Below are 22,792 nucleotides of genomic sequence, written 5' to 3' on the forward strand. Positions count from 1 at the left end.
GTTTTAAAGGGTATTTAGGCTTGGGAAATTAATGGGTAAGGCTCGGGATGGATTTTATCACCGGGATTGATAAAATTCAAGGTCCCGGAGGTTAGGGTTTTGGCTCGAAGTTATTTATTGGATTGGAATTTGATAGATGGACATTGTTAATGTGTTGTGACTAGGGTTTCGGCGAGGCTCACGTTAGAGGACTGTGCTCGGGGCATCGGTGCTCAGAAAGCTTGGAACTCAGGTAAGAAAACCCTTGTTCCCATAGAGCTTGTGTGCAGGGCTGAGCCCAATGTGTTTGAGTAGAATTGATATGCAGGGCCGAGCCCAATATGTTAGAACTGCGGGGCGTAGCCCTCTAATTGATTATGCTAGAATTCTATACTTGCTTGCTATGCTATGTATATTATGACGTGAATGGTCGGCTTGAGCTGGGAACGGTGTAGACCGAGAACGGCGAAGGGCCGGGAATGGCATTGGGCACATTAAGTGCAAGGCCGAGAACGGCAAGGGGTCGGGAGCAGCGTTGAGTACGTGGAGTGCGAGTTGCCAGGGCGAGTCCCTAGAAGGATACCTGGGATATCCTCACGGCGTGGTCCGCGAACCCAGGGCTTAGTAAACGCCTGGGACGGCTAGGCCGTATGTGTTTAGCCATGGGTGACCTGTTTATATGCTTGATATATGTGTTGCATATGTTATCTGTTTGTGGGTTTTCTTGCTGGGCTTCGGCTCACAGATGCTCTGTGGTGCAGGTAAGGGTAAAGAGAAGATCAACCAACCATGAGTACAGCAGGCATGAGGCGGCGTGTACATGTTTGGCCAGCCTGGCTGCCACAACCAGAGGATTTTGGGAGATGCTTGTAAATGAACTTAGATTTTGTCGTTTAGCCGACTTAGTACAGTTTTTATGTTGTAAATATTTCTAAACTGTATTTTGGGATCCCACGTGTCAAACTTTTACGATCTTAAATGATATGGAGTTAATTCTATATTTTTCCTTTGTTTATGGTTTAATTACACTGTTTGATTTAAAACCTCGGTTAGCGAGTTGAAAGCACGTTTTAAAACTCACATAGTAGCGGCTCTAAGGAAGTAGGGCGTTACAAGCGGCCTGGGAATTAGAGTCAGAGATGCAGAGTCAATATCTTGAGCTGTTCAGGTAAATATCGAGGATGAAATTTTTGTAAGGAGGGGATAGTTGTAATGTCCCAAAATCCCTAATGTGGATTAATGCTTGGATTAGGGGGCCAGGAGGGCCATAATTTTATTTATTATGCCATTATGTGATTACATGCATTACTATGTGAAATATATGATGATAATTGCATATTTGTATATTTATGTGCATGTCTATGTTTTATGGATGAGACCACATTATAATGTGGATTTGTTCGAGGTATTTGACATGAGATGATCTTAGAATGTAAATTAGGGGTTTGGTCATAACGGGATTAATTTTCGGGCTCGGGGTGAGCCTAGAGGTAATTTGATGCTTAGTACATTACCAAGAATGAACAGGTAATGGGATATGATCTAATTATTATTTGAGAATATTGGGAATAACAGGAATTGGAGGACGTTAAGTATAATTAGCGGGATAAGTGGGAAATGACTGTTTTTCCATTGGGTTGCTGTTTAGGAGTTAAATGGGCTTAGGGGCATTTTGGTCTTTTGACCACGGGATATATTTAAGTGGCTGGTTGTAGATGATTTCAATAGCCAAAACAAAGCCTCTTTCCTTCTACCTCTCGATCATCTCTCTTTCTCTCCTTTCCTTTGGAATTTTGAAGCTTAACCTAAGGATTCAAGCTAGGAGATCAAGATTTGGAGACTTAGGAACTTAGTTCAACCATTGAAGGGGATTCAATTCAGAGTTTAAGGTAAGATTTCAATTCAAGTTCCTGGTTTTTGCTCTGTTTTTCAGTTGGGTTTTAGTTGATATTTTGGATTGAGTAGTTTGGAATTTGATGAGGTTTTAAGTGTTATAAAGCTTAGGTTTTTTTGGTTGAATGATGGATATGTTGTGGTAATGCTTGGGTGTGTTTTTGGGATTGAATTAGTGAAGGTTTTGGCTTGTTTGAATTGAGAAAATGGGCAGGGGAGCTGGGTTCACTAGGTCAAGTTGCAATCGAGTTCATGGAAGTCGCGGATTGGACCAAAGCCAGAGCCTCCCTTGGGCTCTTTAGGTAGGCACACCGCGACCCACTAGGCCAAGTCACGGCCCGCCCCTGGTACCCAAGATAGATTGCTCTCTATCTTGGGGGCGCGCCACGACTCACTAGGCCAAGTCGTGGCCCACCCCTTCCCTTTGTGCCAGGGAGGATTTTTTCAAGGGTTTAGGTTTGGGGAATCATTTGCTAAGGCTCAGGACCAAATCTACTAATCGTTTCAGTACTATTCGAGGCCTCGGGAGTGAGGTTTTAGATTATGAACCTTTTATTATTTATTTTTATTGATGGGATTTCATATTGGTTATGACTAGGTGACCACTAAGGAACTTAAGGACTGATCATTCTCAAAGATCGTTCTTTTGTTATTTCTCGCTCGAACTAAGAGCAAGAAAATTGCACCCAGTATGTGACATGCATGGTTATTGATGAAGCATGTTGAGTGCTCTAGATATTGTCATTGATTGCATAGTAAATGCATAGCAACTTTGCGTATCTGTGTATGGCCTTGACTTATTAGTCAGAGAACGGCAATGGTGTTTAGTATTGATCCTAAAGCTCTTTTATACTCATGTCTTTGGCCAATCGCAGTCCAGCGAGGAGCGCTTCATACTCAGCTTCATTGTTTGTAGCCGTGAAATCGAATCTAATGGCACAGTGAAATCGATGTCCTTCCGGCGTTATCAATATCACTCCTGCTCCTGCGTGGGATTCGTTGGACGATCCGTCCGTGAATAACTTCCACGAAGGAGCTTCAACTTGGGACTTAGGCGCATTAGGTTTTTTGCACTGCTCGTCGTCTGGAAGCTCAGTGAATTCGGCGATAAGATCAGCCAAGACTTGTCCCTTTACTGCTATTGGCGGTGAATATGTTATATCGAACTGCCCGAGTTCGACTGCCCATTTCAACAAATGTCCAGCAGCCTCTGGCTTTTGTAGAACTTGCCGAAGGGGCTGGTCAGTTAAGACTGTGATGGGATTGGCTTGGAAGTAAGGACGTAACTTCCTTGAAGCCAAAATTAAGCAATAGGCTAATTTTTCGATGGGAGGATACCTTAATTCGGCACCGATTAACCTCTTGCAAACATAATAAACTGCCTTTTGTATGCCTTCTTCTTCTCGTACTAGCACCGCACTAGCAGCATATTCGGTGATCGCCTGGTAAATGAACAAAGTTTCTCCATCTATAGGCTTTGATAAAATAGGAGGCTGTGCCATGTGGGCTTTTAAGGATTGGAAAGCCTGTTCGCAGTCTCCAGTCCACTCGAACTTCTTGTTGCCTCTAAGTAGATTAAAGAAAGGGACACATTTATCTGTCGACTTTGAAATAAATCTACTGAGTGCGGCAATCCTTCCAGTTAAACTTTGCACATCCTTGATTTTCACCGGCGATTTCATGTCGATCAGGGCTTTGTTCTTTTCGGGGTTGGCCTTGATTCCTCTTGAATTAACAATGAACCCCAAAAATCTCCCTGATCCTACTCCAAAGGAACATTTGAGAGGATTTAGCTTCATCTGATATTTGTTCAAAACATTGAAACACTCCTGTAAATCCTTCACATGTCCTTCTACCTTTTTTGACTTTACCAACATGTCATCCACATACACCTCCATGTTTACTCCAATCAACTCCTTAAACATGTGGTTAACCAATCGTTGGTAAGTCGCACCAACGTTTTTCAGTCCGAAGGGCATTACTTTATAACAGTATAACCCTGTATCAGTCCGAAAGCTAGTGTGATCCTCACCAGGGGGATGCATACTGATCTGATTGTATCCTGAGTATGCATCCATGAAAGAGATGATCTCATGTCCTGCAGTTGCATCGACCAGCTGGTCGATCCTTGGGAGTGGGAAGTAATCTTTTGGGCAGGCTTTATTAAGGTCTGTGAAATCCACACAGGTTCGCCATCTGCCATTAGGCTTGGGAACGAGTACTAGATTAGAGACCCACGATGGATAAAACGCTACCCGGATGAACCCATTCTCGTTTAGTCTTTCAACTTCCACTTTTAAGGCTTTCGATCTATCCTTATCAAGCAGCCTTCTTTTCTGTTGCACGGGTGGAAAACTCTTGTCAATGTTCAGGACATGGCTGATAATTGCAGGATCTATCCCAGCCATGTCTTTATGTGAACAAGCAAAAACTTCCTGGTTCTTTCTCAAAAATTCCACCAGTGCGTGCTTCGTTGTTGCTTCTAAATTTTTACCGACCTTTACAACTCTAGCCGGATCTTTTTCAACAAGTAGGACCTCTTCAAAGTCCTTGACGGGTCCAACATCTTCCTCAAAATCCCCAAAGCGAGGATCTAAATCCCTATCCTCACTTTGGGCAACACCCTATTTGGTGACTCCATCACCGAATTGGGCTTGTGTATCAATGGCTATATGCAACATCTCTAGGGGAGTGTTCTTCGACGTTCCCTTCTTTGCCTTCGTGATCGAGGCATTGTAGCACTCCCTTGCTTCCCTCTGATTTCCCAACACGCGTCCTACCCCTGCGTCTGTCGGGAATTTCATGGCCAAGTGCCATACTGAGGTGACGGCCCGAAGGTCAACCAGTATTGGCCTTCCAATTACAGCATTGTACGCCGAAGGACAATCAACTACTATGAAAGTAGAGAGTAATGTTCTGGTAGTAGGCGCTGTACCTGCTGTTACCGGAAGTCTGATTAACCCCGTTGGGGCGAGTCCCTCACTAGAGAAGCCGTAAATTGTTTGGTTGCAGGGCTCCAAATCCTTGACGGAAAACTTCATGCATTCCAGGGAAGACTTGTACAGGATGTTTACTGAACTTCCTGTATCGACTAGCACTCTCTTCACCATCATGTTGGCAATTTGAACATCCACGACCAGCGGATCGGAATGTGGGAACCAGACATGCTGGGCGTCGCTATCAGAGAAGGTAATTTCACCCTCCTTTGACCGGGCCTTCTTTGATGCGCAGTCTTCCACAGTCATCATCTCGATGTCCTGGTCGTGGCGTAGGGTCTGAGCATATCGTTCCCTTTCCTTTCCGTTGCTTCCCACAAGGTGCGGGCCTCCACAGATGGTGAGTAAAGTGCCAGCTACGGGATTAGGCTGCAAAGGTGGCGAGCGTTGGCTTGCGAGCTCCTGCTCGTTGCCACCTGGAGCCTCTCGTTGGAAAGATCCCGAGGCCCGTACGTATCTCCTCAAGTGTCCTTGTCTGATAAGGAATTCGATTTCATCCTTTAGCTGGTTGCACTCATTTGTATCGTGTTCGTAGTCGTTATGATAACGACAGAACTTGGTAGTATCTCTCTTCGAAATATCCTTTCGAATGGGAGTGGGTTTTTTGTAAGGCACACTAGAACTCATGGCCTGATACACCTCTCCTCGAGATTCGACAAGGGCAGTGTAGTTAGTGGACCGCGGTTCATAATAATTGCCCTTAGCGCGTTTGTTTCAAAGGTGGAAGGTTCATTATGAGACCGCTTCCCCCATTCTTGCCATTGCCATTGCCGTTCCCATTGCCTTTACCGTTGCCATTGGGTTTTGACCCATTGGCGGCTTTGGCGGGCTCGGCAGTCCCCTTATCTTTGCCTAGGGGCTTTCCCACACTAGCGATGGCATCTTCGAGCTTCATGTAGCGATCAACTCGATCCAAGAATTCTTTGGTAGTCCTAACTCCATGCTTCCTGAGGCTACTCCACAAAGGTGTACAACGCCTAACTCCTGCAGTTAGGGCCATCATCTTGCCCTCATCTCCCACTGTTTTAGCTCCAGCCACTACTCGCATGAAGCGCTGGACGTAATCCTTCAGTGGCTCTCCTTCTTGCTGGCATATCTCCACCAGCTGATTCGCCTCAGTTGGGTGCACACGACCCGCATAGAATTGCCCGTAAAATTCCTTTACGAACATCTCTCAAGAAACAATACTTGCAGGAGGGAATTTGAAAAACCACTCCTGTACAACATCAGAAAGTGTTGCAGGAAAGATCCTGCACAGAGCGTCTTCAGACATTTTCTGAATGTCCATCTGTATCTCAAACTTGTGGACATGAGATACCGGGTCACCATACCCGTCAAAGTTTGGAAGCGTGGGCATTTTAAACTTGCTAGGAGTTTCTGCCACAATTATCCTTTGAATGAAAGGAGTGCCTCTTCTCCTATCGTACTCGATATGAGACGTCCTTCCCCCGACCAACTATTGTACTGCCTGGTTCAGGGCATCTATTTGGGCTTGCATGGCATCAGGAATCACTGGGGCCTCTGCTGCTGGGGGAATGTACTCATCCTGCCGTTCCCGGCGATCGTTGAGTACATCTCTTAAGTCTTCGTCTCTTCGTCGTTGCTCACTTGCTCTGAGCCGGTTAAAGACGTTATTTTGTCTGGGCTGCCCCCCAGCGTTACGTCTCTTGGGTTGGTCTTCCCTAGGTGGTAGGCTTCTGCCCCCACCTCTCTCTTCCTTTCTCCGACCAGAATTTCCTCTGCCTGAGTCGGCCTCATTGTAACCATGGCCATCTCTAAAACTCGATTGGCTATGGTGGGATCGACTGTCCCCTCGGTTGCCTCCTCGGGCCAGAACTTCCCGAGCGTTAGAGGGTGGCCTGCGTTGGTCGGTAGGTCCCCATGCATTATCATGCCGTGGGGGGCCCTAGACCGCATAGCTTATCTCTGAGTTCCTTCTATTGCCAGAAGGGTGCTTCCCCCTTCTCGGTGGGTTCGGCTCTTCGCCTCTATGGCGTCTAGGACTACGGGGCTTCTGCCCGGCCCTATTCTGCCTTGGCTGCAGGGGATTGCCTCGACCAGTCTGGGATGGAGGCTGCACTTCAGGATCTCTTGGTGGGACATCATCCTGAGGCATTGGCGGTTGCTCGGGCCCTTGGGGGCTCGACGGCTGGATCGGTGGGCTAGGATTGGGATCCCTTTGGGGTGGCCCATTTGCGGGTTGATCAGGTTGTGAGGCAGGTGCAGCCTGATTCCTAGCCAACAGCAGGGCTGCTTCGAGGGCTGCCATGGCCTCTCTCTTATGACGGTCCATCTCCGCGTGTCTTTCACTTAGTTCCTGGCGCTATCGCTCTATCTCTTGTTGCTGCCGCGCCATAATCTCCGCAATACCCTCAGGGTATTTCTCAGCATCTCAGAATCCAGTTCTTCCTCATCAAATTCCAAATGTGGCTCATTTTCAGCCATGTTTGGAGGAGGAAGCGGTTGAGATGGTGCAGCGCCAGCTGTCTGCCCAGTTTTCTTTGTTGTTTTCGCCATTACTGCTTCAACAATTTCGTATAAAGCTCTCAATGAAAGCACCAAAATGTTGACCCTTGTTTTGGTCAACTGACACAGAGTCAAAATGCTTGATGTGGATAGAAGTGTTGGAATGAATATAATGACAATAACAGTAAAGAACACAAGAAATTATAGTGGTTCGGCCCCAAGAATTGGTAATGACCTACGTCCACTTAAGCTATTATTGATATGAGATCTCAAAAGAGTGATCAAAGAATTAGGGTTCTATGAGTTTCACAAATCTGAGAGGGATAAGCAATATAATCGTAATACAATAGCTCTAATTCTCTCGTAAGTGTATAACTTAAATTAACCAAAAGCCCAATAAGTCCCTTCCTTGAGCTATCTTTCTCTATTTATAGGCTCAAGGAGGGTTACATGAATTTGTTACAGATATTCTATCCTAATTAATCGGATAATCAGGAATCATTGGAGATAATCTCGGAATTGATTATGATCTCCACAAGATCATTTTGAAATATGCGGAGTGTACGACCATGCTGGTCGTAAGGAAAACTCAACTGCCACACCAGGAAGGTCTTACTGGTCGATGTTCGAACAGAACTCTGCCAGGTGTCAGCCACGTGTTTAAAAATGCCTGCCACGTCACCCGTGCCTATTTTTTGGATAACACTCTTCAACAAGGTCCAATGATTCTTGAAGTATATTATGATTGGTAGTCGGTTCATACGTTGCTCGTCAATGCTCGAAGATGGCAACCTCAACTAGGAGCATAGCTTCACACCCGTAGGCAATGGATAATGGTGAATGGTCGATGGACATCCTAGCAGTTGTTCGGTAGCTCCATAGTACTCTAAGCAGTTCCTCGACCCAAGCGTGTTTTGCCCGCTCCAACATTTTCTTTAAAGTGGCTTTAAGTGTCTTGTTGATAGCTTCCACTTGTCTATTTGCATGAGGATGCGCTACAAAGGAGAAGCACTTTATGACTCCATGTCTTTAAAAAATCAGTGGATAGATATGTCGAATTGTAGGCCACTTTCTTAGACAATCTTGCTCAAGAGCCTGTAGAGGAAAACGATGTTCTTGATAAAGAAGTCCAGCGCCTTCTCTGAGGTGATTGTAGTCAACTGTCGCAATCGCGTACTTTACTCCTCCCTTTCACGTGGGCAAGGAACCTATAAGGACAATGCCCCAAAAATACCCTTTCCTTATGATCTTCTTTGCGAGACTTTTCCCCCTCAATGTGGTCACCGCAGAAGCCTTCATGCACTTCTTGGATGATTAGTTTTACTTCCTACTCGGACACACACCAGAGTATTGGCAATGAATATCCTCTTCTGTACAATATGTTGTCCATGATCACATACTGAGGAGCTTGATAAAGTAGCTTTTGAGCCACTTTCTTATCCTGTGGTACTTCCCCAGAGACAAGGTACTTCGTTATTGGCTCCATCAAACTACCCCGGGGCTGGATCGTTTCCATTTCCTCGGGCTCTACGATGCTTGGGGAAGCCAAGTAGTCAATTGGGACTACATTGAGCATTTCCTCGTCTTTAGTGGTGGCTATTTTGGCTAGAGCATCGTCGTTGGAATTTTGTTCCTGTGGAACTTATCGGATGGTAAATCTCTTGAAACTATGTAGCATTTCTCAAGTCTTGGCGTGGTAGGCAGCCATCTTGGTTCCTTGAGCTTGGTACTCTTCGAGGACTTGGTTCACAACCAGCTGAGAATCGTTGTAGATTTCAAGTCCCTCAGCTTTAAGCTCCAGGGAAACTCGTAATCCGGCTAAGAAGGCCTCATATTCTATCTCATTGTTTTCTCTAACAACTAATATAACACAAGCTTAAAGAAATGAAGAATGAAACACAAATTTTTATGTGGTTCGGGTTGTTAATCAACCCTAATCCACGAGTCTTTTGTATTAGGATGCTAAGAACTTGCAATGCTCAAGTTCTCTTGGGTTTTAGGCAGCATATATGCTCAATCTGAAATGAAATTGGGATCTTTTACAATGTGTGCGATCACCGCACTAGTGTCTCAGAAAGGGTGAAATTGAACTTCAATTTGTGGGCTCGAGTTGAGGGCTGTGACCGCACCAATGCCCTGGAAAACCCAAATTTTCTATGGGCGTGACCGCGCCAGTTGCCTTAAAAGGCTGTTTTGTTGAATTTTGAGATTAAAGCCCGAGGGCTTGAGAATCCAATTTGGGAGTCCATTTGGGGACTCGGGGGACATTTTTAGCACCCCATTAAATGCGAACAGTACTTATGAGAGTTAGAGTCATGATTGTAACTCGGGATATGGGGTTGATTCCTGATGAATGTATACTTGTATTGTGACTAGGGTTTTTGCAACGCTCGGGTCAGGGATAGCGCTTGGGGTTGTTTCTTTATTTACGCAAAGCTCAAGGTAAGAAAACTGCACCCAATGTATGAGATATATGATTAGTGCTTTCCCCGGTTGTTAAATGTAAATATTATTAGGACTCGGGTCCCTGTTAATAAGCATGATTATAATTATGAATGTGGATATTTCATTAAGTATACTGGAATGCATTGCATTTGTTTATATGATGAATATACTATACATATGATTATTCCTAATTAGAAGCTTGGCTTATAAGTCGTGGTCAGTACTATTCGTGTAGAACGAGTGGGTGGTGGGTAACGAGAGGGTGGCTTGTGCCATGTACATGTTTCACAAGGATGCCCGAATCTGGTGGGAGGTGGTGTCCCAGACTAGGGATGTGACCACAATGAATTGGGAAGTTTTCAGAGATATCTTTAATGAAAAATACTATAATGATATAGTGAGAGTTGCGAAGGCAGATGAATTCAAAATTTTGGTTCAGGGAAATATGCCAGCAACAAAATACGCCCTGAAGTTTGATAGACTAGCCAAGTTTGCTTTGGACTTGGTGCTTACTAATGTGACCAGGAAGGAGAGATTTCATAGGGGGTTGAATTCTATGAGAGCTCGGGATGTCAGAATTACTACAGTGGCTAGAGTGACAACATATGCTCAGGTAGTAGAGAGAGCCCTTGCTGCAGAGGGCGCTAAAAGCAAGATCTGGCACGAGAACGAGATCAGAAGGGATACCAAGAGGATGGGACCTCCCTTTACAGGATCTGGTAGGGGAAAAGGCCCTAGTGACAGAAAAGGAAGACCCCGGATATTGATTTAGCTTCAGGCCCCGATTGGAGGCCAGGGGATGTACAGTCTGGCCCCCAGGGCGGCCAATGAGGTCTGAAGAATGTATCCTGAGTGTGCCAGATGTAGAAGACGACATCTGGGAGAGTTTCGGGTGCAGGCCTAATTTTTATGTGGAATAGCGGGGCATCTCAAGAAAGACTGCCCAAGGATGAAGAAACAGGAGCCGAAAAAGGCGGACAGCTTGACTCTAGCTCGAGTGTTCTCACTGACACAGGCAGAGGTTGAGGCTAGTCCCTCAATAGTGACAGATTAGCTTTCTAGTGTTGGCAGTTATTATACTTTACTAATTGATTATGGTGCTACATACTCCTTTATATCTAGTAGGGCAATTGATATATTGTGTAGGCCATATGATTATTATACTATTGTGTTTGGAACCTTATTGTCTACAGGGGAATTGGTGGTCTCTATGAGATGGGTCAGATCATTACCAGTGACAGTGGATGGCAGAGAGTTGTCAGTTGATTTGATTGAGCTATCCATGAATGACTTTGACATGATTCTGGGAATGAACTGCTTAGTTAGATATTGGGAAAACATTGATTGTAAAAAGAAAATGGTAACCTTTGAGCTTGATGGTGAGGATCCCTTTGTATTTGTTGGCACTATGCATGGACCCTGAGTACCCATGATATTAGAATTGAGGGCAGATACCTAATACGAAGTGGTTGCATAGGATTCATAGCCAGTGTGGTGGATACCACTCAGGTCGTGTTAGTGGTACTAGAAGAGACTAGATTAGTCAGTGGATTCCTACACGTGTTTCCAGATGAATTCCCACAGTTTCCGCCACATAGAGAGAAAGTATTTGTTATTGAACAGGCACCAAGGACAGAGCCAGTGTCTAGGGTGTCGTACAAAATGGCCCCATCAGAGTTGAAAGAACTGAAGGTACAATTACAGGAGTTGTTAGACTTGGGTTTTATTAGACATAGTTTCTCGCCATGGGGTGCGCCAGTCCTATTTGTGAAGAACAAGGATGGTTCTCTGGGGGTGTGCATTGACTACAGGGAACTGAATAAGTTAGCCATTAAGAACAAGTATCCTCTGCCAAGGATAGATGACATGTTTGACCAGTTACAGGGTAAAATGGTATTTTCAAAGAAAGATCTTTGATCTGGTTATCACCAGTTGAGGATCAAGGAGGAAGACATACCAAAGACAACTTTATTGGGAATAGTGCCCTTAAAGCAATTGTAGTTGAAAAATATTATATATATAGAATATGTCCGATATTATGTTGATAATATTAAGTAAATATCATAAAATCCCAAAGTATATCTATGTGGTCTTAACCTCATATTGGTATAAGAGGATCAAGATTAAGATAATAAACTTGAAACAGTTCGTAATAAAATAAAGTGATGGAATCTTTACATTAAATACTTCTAGTATGGTTTGCTAGTATTATGAATAAAAGTGCCCTAGATTCGGGTCACTAGTGTAGTAGGACACTTTAGTGAATGTACTATATATATAGTAATATATAGAACTGGACCAGATGTGATTTGTTAATACTTGTTTAAACACTGTTTTGTAGTATTAATCAAACACATCAAACGATGATCATATACACAATGATCTTAATCCTGAGGTCACTATGAACTCCTATATATGTAATTTGATCCTTTGATTCATACGTTAAGGTTTGTCAGAATGATCAGGCTAAGAACAATTGTTTTGGGGACTTAATGATATATATGGCTGAGAACAATTATTTAACATATATGGACTCTATACCTTCTTATAGATTGAATAATGGTTCCCTATTGGGTTGACTTTTGGAACTGTAATGGTTATGAGCGCTCACGTCGCAAACTTGTTGTGACACAACCTTCACTAGTAAAGTCAATGGAACACTAGGAACAAGATATAGTAAAATGGTAAAACGGTAATTTTATTCCCTTTTAATTATGAGCCATTAATAGAGGATTAATGTTGTATGTAATGATTATATCAATGGACATTTTATTCTTTAATAAAGTACTCTGTAAATATATGTCTATAATTATCAAGAGTTCAATCTCATATTTATAGTGGAGTAATCATAAGATTAATTAATATGATTATTTAATCAATATCTTGGATTAATAATCTAATATTTATTGGAGCTTGATATTATAGGTCCATAGGTCCCTAGGGTGGCTCTATCAACACCATATCAAACTAAGAGTTGATACAAGGGTAAATCTGTAATTTTCAAATTTGAGAAGACCTTTATTCTTCGGGTCAAATATACAATTATATGATAATTGAGGTTGAATAATTAACTTGGAATTAATTATTAAATTTTCCAAAATATGTTTATTAATTTAAATATATATATAAATAAATTAATTGATTTTTCAAATTAATTATTTTATTTGAGTGGGAAAAAATAAAATTGGCAAGTCAAAATAGTTTTTGATTTATTGAATTTTAAATGATGATGATAATGATGATCATCAATTTGAATTTTGAATTTAAAATTTAAATTTTGAAATATGGTTGTGATCTTTTCCTTAAAAAGATAATACCATATTTTGTGAAATGATTGATTTTAATTAAATAAAAAAATGCAATATCCTTGAAAAGGGAATATTGCTATCCGTGCATGACAGTGTCCAGGGACTTTGCCATGCATGTAGCAGTGTACAGATAATGTATCAGTATTATTTTTATTTATTTAATTAATAATTTGATAATAGATATTTTCAAATTTGCTAAGTTAGATTTTCCTAAATCAATTCCTATCATCATTATGATATTATTTATATATTACTATTATGATTAGGAATAATAAGGTAATATATAATCTCTATATATATATATGTTATGTAAGAAGAAGAACAAGAGAGTGAAGATTCAGAAAAAGTTTCAGAATTTCTTAGACAAGGAATTGTCATCATCTTTTTCTTTTATTCTAACCCTTCTCAAGCTATAATCCAAGTTCTCGTGTGTTAAGATATACTTGTTATTTCTAAATTATAATATCATGTTCTCTATGTGCCCACACACATATTGAGGTGCAGAGAACACTCGAGAAGATCGTGGTTTGAGTACTCAAAGCGTTGGAGAGGAAGATCGATATATATACCAAAAGACTCAAGGACACTTGATAGGCTTCAAGAGGTAATTATTTATTTTCTTGAATATTTGTATAAATTTTCACATTATATATATATATAAGTATGTGTATATTTATATATATGTTGCATGATTAATGATATTACATATTAATGTTTCTGTCTGGATGTTTTCTTGAACATGTAAATTGTTTATATGAGAGATGGAAATTTTTTTGTGTTTATATACTGGGCCACCACTGTAACTACCCAAATTCGCTATTAAGGCTTAAGGGCCTTGAGTAGTGTGCCTGAAGGGCATAATGGGATTCTGTGTGTGACTTTAATGAGTTTAATGCATGATTATGATTTAATGCACGTTATATAACTATTTGATTATTTGTGATGAATGACTATGTGAATTAGTATGCATGTAGACCTGATTGAGCATAATCGTAATTTGGCCATTTTAGGGCATAACTGTGATAATTGTATTATGTGATTTGTGCCATGTGAGTGTGGTGTTTTTATTAGGATGCACGCATCGAGACGGTCCTAGTGAGCCAATTAGTCTAAAAGTCACAACGAGATTTTTATACCCGGCTCGGGAGGAGCCTAGGGGTACTTTAGGAATTTCGTAAGTTGAAGTGAGAACTAATGGTTATAGTTTTGGCGATTGAGTAACTTGTGTAACCGTTTGTAACTGCTTTGAGTAACAAGTTTTAAGATAGAAAGTGGTAGAATTAAAATAGAAGTGAAAGGACTTGAGTGCCCTTGAAGGTTTAGTTAGGAAGGGTTATTAGGAAGGGGTAAAATGGTCTTTTGGCAAGGGAATTAGACAACTTTCAGCTGGGATATTGGGGTACACGGTTTGGGCATTGGGTCATTTGGTGTTTTGATAAAAATTGAAGAGAAGAAAAAGAAGAAGAAAGAAGAGCTAGGGCAAGTAGAAGAAAAAGAAGAAGAAGTGTAGAGGGGGCTGAAGTGGGAGTCTAGGAGGAGATCAAGGAAGCTTTTGGGTGAATTCTCCACTTGAGGTATGGATTTTATGCACATTTAAGTTGGGTTTCTGTTTTGATTTGAGGAATCTAAAGCATGAGTTAAGCATTTTAAAGTTTTAGTTTGAGTTGCTGAAATTAGAAATCAAAGGGGTGGATTTTGGGTGTGATGATGTTTTGATCTTGATTCTAGTGTCTATAGGTTGTTAGATGGTTCATATGAAGTTTTGATTTGATCTTGGGGTTGAGATATGTGTTTGGGCTGGTTTAGAGGTGTTTTTCATGAGGGAATTGAAGGAGAAAAACCCAGAAAATCTAGGTTCGCGAAGGAGCGCCGCGGCCCTGTTCTTAGGCACCGCGGCGCGAGGCTGTTTACAGTCAGGGGGCTTTCTGACTTCTCTGGGCGTCGCGGCCCTTGCGGTTAGCGCCGCGGCGCTACGCCTTTTTCAGGACTTGAAATTTTGCAAATTTGAGCTTTTGCTCCGGGGGTTCGGGGGATGTTTCCAATGATTTCTTTTAGGAAATTGGGAGTCCCGAGAGTGCGGGATTGGTCCCGGGAAGTGGTTTTGGGATTGGTTTGTATTAAAAGTGTTTTATGTGTGTTGTGACTAGGATTTCGGAAAGGCTCGTGCTTGTGACCTTGGTGCATCGGAAAGCTCGGGATACAAGTAAGAAAACCGTAACACCCGAGAATAGGGCATGGGCCAACAGTGTGATTGCAGGGCATGGCCCTAGATTGTATTATATGTAAATGTGTAATCTTAGATGAACTATTATATGTTTGAATGGTTATTTCAAAATGTATTATTCGTGCGATTATAATGAAATGAATGGCTAAGGCCGAGAGCGGCGAAGGCCGGGTATGGCCTTGGGGCCGGAAGTAACACTCAGCGCATGGGATGCTATAGCCAGGGTGGGACCCAAGGGATACATGAGTTATCCTTACGGTGAGGACTGAGACCCCAGGCTTTGGTAAGGCCTCTGGGGCGGCATGGCCGTGCTTGTTTAGTCTGATGGTTTTCCTATTTATCAATGGACTATGTCAGCTATATTATTTGCATATGTTATGTACTATTTGGGTTTTCTTGCTGGGCTTCGGCTCACGGGTGCTCCGTGTTGCAGGTAAAAGCAAAGAGTCAGTCAACCGGCCATGAGTATGGAGAGCGTGGGGGCGGCGCGTACATGTTCGGCCTGCCCGACTGCTTTGGTTGGGGGCATTTTGTATATGGCTGTATTAACTCATTCTTTTGATAGTTAATCAAGTGTAAATCTATTTTTGAGTTGTAAATATTTTGAAAACCTTATTTTGGGATCCCGGATGTTTTACACTTAACGTTTTCAATGAAACTAAGCATTTTCAAAGATTACAGCCTTAAGTTCTGGTTTAGTCACACTTTTGGTTTTAGAAACCTCATAGAGTCGGTTAGTTGCACAATTTCCATTTTAAACTCACTTAGTAACGATTCTAAGGTAGTAGGGCGTTACAACCACGCTAATTTTACTGTGCATTCTGACTGTTTTTCCAACAAGCTTTTCGCACCAGATATGGGCATTATGAGTTTCTCATTATGTCATTTGGTCTGACTAATGCCCCAGAAAATTTTATGGATCTGATGTACAAGGTGTTCAAGGATTATCTGGATCAGTTTTTGATCGTCTTCATCGACAATATTCTAGTTTATTCGCAGTCAGAGGAAGAGCACGAGCAACATCTCAGGTTGGTCTTACAGAGGTTGAGAGAGCGCAGACTGTTTGCGAAGTTCAGGAAGTGTGATTTTTGGTTACCTCAGGTGACTTTCTGGGGTCACATTGTTAGTAGAGATGGAATCAAGGTGGACCCAACTAAGATCGAGGAATTCAAAGATTGGCCAAGGCCAAGGAATGCCTCTGAGATCAAAAGCTTCCTTGGATTGGCAGGTTATTACAAGAATTTTGTGGAAGGTTTCTCAAGGATAACCACCCCATTGACAGAGTTAATATGCAAGAGCCAGAAGTTTGCATGGTCAAACAGAGTGAGAACAGCTTTCAGGAGTTGAAGCGGCGTTTGATTACCGCTCTAGTTTTGAGTCTTCTAATAGATCAGGAGAAGTTCGTGGTTCTGAGATGCCTCAAGACAAGGGTTAGGATGGGTTCTTATGCAGGTAGGGAAGGTAATTGCTTATGCATCACGTCAATTGAAAGAATATGAACAGAGGTACCTATGCATGATCTGAAGTTACCAATTGTGGTATTTGCGTTAAAAGTATGGAGGCATTACCTTTATGGTCAGAAGTGTGAGATATACACTGACCACAAGACTCTGAAATACTTCTTTACACAGAAGGATCTCAATATGAGGAAGAGACGTTGGTTAGAATTCATGAAGGATTGCGACTGTCAAATTTTGTATCATCCAAGGAAAGCCAACGTGGTGGCAGATGCCTTAAGTCGGAAAGGTCCGGGACAATTGTATAGTTTGAGGTAGATATCCAAGGAATTGGCAAAGGACATGACTAGAGCAGGGACAGAGTTAGTGGTGGGCCAGTTAGCCAACATTACCCTGCATATACTCTTCTAGAGAGGATAAAGGAAAGGCAGTTGAATAAGCCGCAACTGATGAAGATTAGAGGGGACGTCCTAGCTGTAGTAGCTAGGGACTATACAGTATCAGATATGGGTTTACTGAGATACAAAGTTCGGATATGTGTTCCAATGGATACTATCATCAGACGGGAGATTCTGGATGAATCTCACACTACCTCTTACTCTTTGTATCCAGGCACCATGAAGATGTATCAGGATCTGAAAACTTTATATTGGTGACTTAGAATGAAGAGCGATGTAACCGAGTGTATGGCTAAGTGTCTGACGTCTCAGCAGGTCAAGGCTAAACTTCAACGACTAGCAAGGCTATTACAACCTTTGGATATCCCATTGTTGAAATGGGAGGACATCACAATGGATTTTGTGGTTGGGTTGCTCAGGACGGTGGGTCAACATGATTCGGTGTGGGTTAATGTAGACCGATACACAAAACTAGCTCACTTTCTACCAATGAGGATGACTTATACAATTAACCAGTATGCAAATCTCAGCAGCTCCCAACCGGTCCCACTCTCCTGGGCCCACCTGTACCCTTCGACCGACCAAAGCCAGGCCTTCCAGCCTGCCTTCCTCACCTTCTAGCAGCCCAATCTCCCTGATGCACCCAGCCAGCCACCCGAAGCCCAGCAGCCACCAGCCCTTGCATCCCACGGGCCATAAGCCACAAGCCACCTGAAGCCCCTTCGGCCCAATCTACCACCAGAAGCCTTCAACCCTTTGCACCCCATGGTTTCCCTTCACAAGCTAGCTGCCACCCAGCCCGCATGAAGCTTCTTCCCAACCTTCCGGCCCAGCAACCTTCGGCCCACCTCGAAGCCCACCAGCTGCTGCTCCACTTCCTCCAACAGCTCCAGCCTGCCAGCACACTTTGGCCCACCATGCCAGGCGAAGCCCACCTGCCTCAATCCAGCCCAATTCTCCCCTGTGCTCTACTCCCTTCAGCCTAAGCATGCCAAAGCCCACCTCACAACCCCCAGTTGCTCCCCTGCCTGTCCCAGCCACCACCAGCCCTTTTGTGTTTTTTTCAATTTCAACATTGTCCCCTTGTCCCACAATGCCCAAAAATCCCACCTTTTTACACAACTATTCCACACATTTTACCCCAAAATCATCATTACACCTAAAATTTACCCTTATTTTCCATATTATTATTAATTTAATCAATTTAATTAATTTAAATTAATTATGTTAATACTCTCATTTTGGCTATAAATAGGGAATTTTCAAGACCATTAGGAGGTGCTTATTTTGGGGAGAGGTCATACCACAAAAATCCTACACTTGGAAGACCACTCCATTCTCTTCATCTTTTTCTTCTTTTTGGTCATTTTTTTCTATGAGTTTTTAGAGGAAAAATTTGGGGGTTTCTCCTCCAAATTTTCCTATTTATGTTTGTAATTTTTTGGTTTGTAATTTCTATTATTGTTATGAGTTTCTAATTTTTTTAAGATTATTATGGTGATGATGAAACAATATGTAACTAGATAGTATTTATGCTGTATGTTGATTTCTCATTTTGTGCAATAAAGTTTATTGATTTTCTTCTTCCAATATTTTCTTTCATCTTAAATATCTTGTATTTTTTATTGTTATAACATATTTACACTTTTTTCTTCATTAGTGCAAAATCATAATATTCTTTGATTAAGGTGTGCCATTAAATTGTGCACATCAAATGCTTAGAACAAAAATATTATGTTTTTCCTTATAAATAACATTCATTGATTTATTTGTTATTTCATTAGATTGATTTACATTAAATACTTTGAAATCATAATTTTAAAAGTGACGATAAATCTTATATTTTTATAAAAACTTGTGCCTGAATAGAATATCTAATTTGAATAAGTGATGGTTTGATTAATTTCTACTATTACTAAAACTTGGAAATCAATGTACTTATAAATATTATTGAACTTATATTTTGTGGATTCTAATACCTTAATAATCTTCTTTTACCAACTTGTTTACAATTCCTATCTTATTTATTTTTATTGCTTTATTATCTTTTATTTTATGTTCATAACATTAAAACTCATCAATCTATGGAGCTAGGTTACAATTTATTAATTTTGGTTTAAAATAGTTTTCTTTTTTATTTTAGATAATTCCTTTGGGTACGATCTGGTGCTTATACGAACACTATATTTCATATACGATTTGTGTGCTTTCTAGTATAAATTTTTTAAACATACCCGTTTTGGGTCCATCAGGAATAAAACCATACCTTTGGTTAAGGTATTATGGAGGAACATCAAGGTCGAGGAGGCGGCCTGGGAATTGGAGTTAAATATGTGGGAATTGGAGTTAAATATGAAATTTCTGTAAGGACGGGATAATTGTAACACCCCAACTTCCCTAATATGGCTTAGTGCCTTGATTTGGGGGCCACGAGGGCAATAATTGAATTAATTATGTGTTTATGTGTTATGAGCATACTATTATGTGAATTGTGTGAATTGTATTATGATATGATTATGCTTGCATGTTTAATGTTGACAGTAAGAACTCATCGACTAAGTTAAATCAAGAACTTCGTGAGTTGTAAAAGAAGTATATTTGAATCAAATGAACTTCAAGCCAACTCCCTTATGATTTCAAGAACAAAAAATATAATGCTAAAATTTTAGAATGAAAAATAGAGAGAATGCAGAGTGTCTATTCCCATTAACAATGTCTGGTTACAAAATTCTCCCAAAAATTTTCCCCCCCTCCCAAGATGAAGGGAGGTCATATTTATAGTAGAGTACTAATGACTCTTAGTACAATGTGGTCCCTAGGGACATGACTCTACATATGCAGTTTATAGGTGGTAGTGGTGCCAAGAATGTGGTTGTCAATTTTAGTACCTTCAAAGGGTTTGTTGGTGTGCCTCAACTTCAGTACTTGGATGTAGCTCCACCACTTGTTTAGTACGAACGTCAGAGGTTGGCTGAGAAGGACCACTTCAGGTACCCTATTCGTACGACCACTACTTGTCTGGGATGGTGTTTAGGGTCAGACAGTTGGGGCATTCAGAGTCGTACCCCCGTACGCACTTTACCTCCTCTTGGTCTGTAGGTACATTCTGTATTTGTATGAGCTCCTCGAGCCACAAGTTTTCACCCTCGCAAGGTACCTTATTCCTAAAGGCTTCAAGTGTTGAAATCCTTATAATTTATTCCTAGATGCCTGGAAATCAAAAACCTCGCGAGATGGCCCTATGAAAATGAGATGATAGGGGCCTCTCGACACTAGGTGCGTGGTCTTGGTGCAAGGAATGGCATCGTAGGCGGGCACGTGCCTCCCAACACAGTCAGCATCATATGCAGTAATAAGAGTGTAGGATGGACTTGCAAAACTCTTGCTACGAAGCGTAGCCCCATAGGTGAGGTGTGTGAGACAGAGCCTAGGTGTGAGCGAGACGCCATGGTGCGAAGCACCTATGCTACGCGCGAGATGCCATGGTGTGAGATCCCATAGTGCGAGGCCATGCCTCGTGAGACGGAGATGCACTGCGCACGAGGCGCCATGATGTGAGGCCATGCCTCGCGAGACGGAGCCTTCTTGTGCATGATACGTCATGGTGTGAGACCCCATGGTGCGAGGCCATGCCTCGCGAGATGGAGCTGCACTGCGCGCAAGACGCCGTGGTGCGAGACCCCATGGTGCGAGGCCATGCCTCGTGAGACGGAGCCTTGCTGTGTACGAAATGTCATGGTGCGAGACCCCATGGTGCAAGGCCATGCCTCGCGAGACGGGGCCTTGTTGCGCATGAGACGTCATGGAGCTTTGTGCGTGCAAGACGCCGTGGTGCGAGACCCCATGGTGCGAGGCCATGCCTCGCGAGACGGAGCCTTGTTGCGCGCGAGACGTCATGGTGCAAGGGGTTGGTGTGCGCAAGATGGCATGGTGTGAGGCCATGCCTCGCGAGGCCTCGATGCTAGGTGGTCTATTACTAGCAGGGCATATTCGCCTCCTTGGGACCCTTAGTGCGAAAAGCATTGTTAGTTTTGAGGGGTGATCCTACCTGAGCCTGTGCATAAAGCGAGGCTCTATAAGAGAGGTGCATGCCTTACGAGGCCTTTGGCACAGAGTGCAAGGCCGGTCTTGGCTATTTGTTTTTTGGGCCTTTACCCTGAGGGTCACAAGTTAGGGCCTTGTGCGACTAAAATTCTGATATCCACAACTTATCAGTCAAGTTCAGCGGTGATATGAGCACTGGTCGTAGTGTATTGGCTTAAGAGTCAAGAATGGCATCAATGTGTTTAACACAGGCCAAAATGATTAGATATAATCATGAGCATGAAATGCTTGACTGACCCTAAGTTTGATGAAATCTAAAAGCGCTTGTCTAGTCTAAAAACTAGTTACATAGAGCCAAAGCCAAAAGGCTCAGGTGACTGAATGTCACATGGCTTAAGGTGCAGAGCCCCAGAGATAGACTTATTAGTCATCTATCCAGAGACAGAATTATTAGTCATCTATTCAGAGTATGACTTAATAGTCACTTATTTGAATAGGGTGCGGAGCCCAAAGTGTGACTCACTATCTTATTAGGGCTGCAAGCCCTAGAATGATTACCATAATCATTTATTGATATTACATACATGCGGTAATAAGTTTTCTTGTTGAGCCTCTGCTGACGGGTGCTATGTGGTGTAGGTAAAGGGAAAGAAAATCTCACCCAGCCTTGAGTGGAGAGCTTAGGTGGCAATGTGTACATATGTGGCCGCTTGACCACCACTGCCAAGGTGTTTCTCAGAGGAACTAGGGGTTAACCCTATTTTTGCTGCTTAGGTCGGTGGGTTGTAATTTTTACAATGTAATGACCATTTTGGATTATAAATAACTTTTTTAACACTTTTATGGGCCCATGTATAGTTTTATGTTTTAAATAAAACATATCCATTCCTTTTGATCGAGATTTTTCACCTTAGCCTATTAATAACACCCAGATGCACGTTTATAACCAAATGACTCGTTTAGCGAGTTAAGTACTGCTTAAAGTCCACAGTAACGGTCTTGGAGTAACCAGGGAATTACATAAAGTGTTTATCTCGAACCCTCTTATTGAAGTATCTTGTGGCCCTTTGCTGGTATGCAACATTTTTAAGTTGGACTTCTTCTCGTTTTTCTTCAATTAGGTCTAGGCTTTCCTTGAGGTGAGATTGGTTTTGTATGGTTGTATGCTTCGCGTCTAATCGTCAAAATTTTGACCTTGATGGGCAACATTGCTTCGCAGCCATAGGCTTGGGAGAAGGGTGTAGGTCCAGTTGAGATTCGAGCTCTTGCTCTGTAAGCCCATAGGACTTGTGGTAATTCTTCTCGCCATTTTCCTGTACCTTCTTCGAGCCTCTTCTTGATGGAGCTCTTTAGAATCTTGTTTACGGCTTCGACCTGGCCATTTGCTTGCGGATGAGATACTGAGGAAAAACTCTTGATTATCCCATTCTTTTCGCAAAACTATGTAAACAACTCGCTATCGAACTGGGTTCCGTTGTCTGACACTATTTTCCTTGGTACCCCATATCTGCAAATTATATTTTTTTCCACATAGTCCAAGACCTTCTTTGAGGTGATTGTGGCATGAGGTTCGGCCTTGGTC

This window comes from Humulus lupulus, chromosome 3, assembly GCF_963169125.1.
Source record: "Humulus lupulus chromosome 3, drHumLupu1.1, whole genome shotgun sequence".
NCBI lineage: Eukaryota > Viridiplantae > Streptophyta > Magnoliopsida > Rosales > Cannabaceae > Humulus > Humulus lupulus.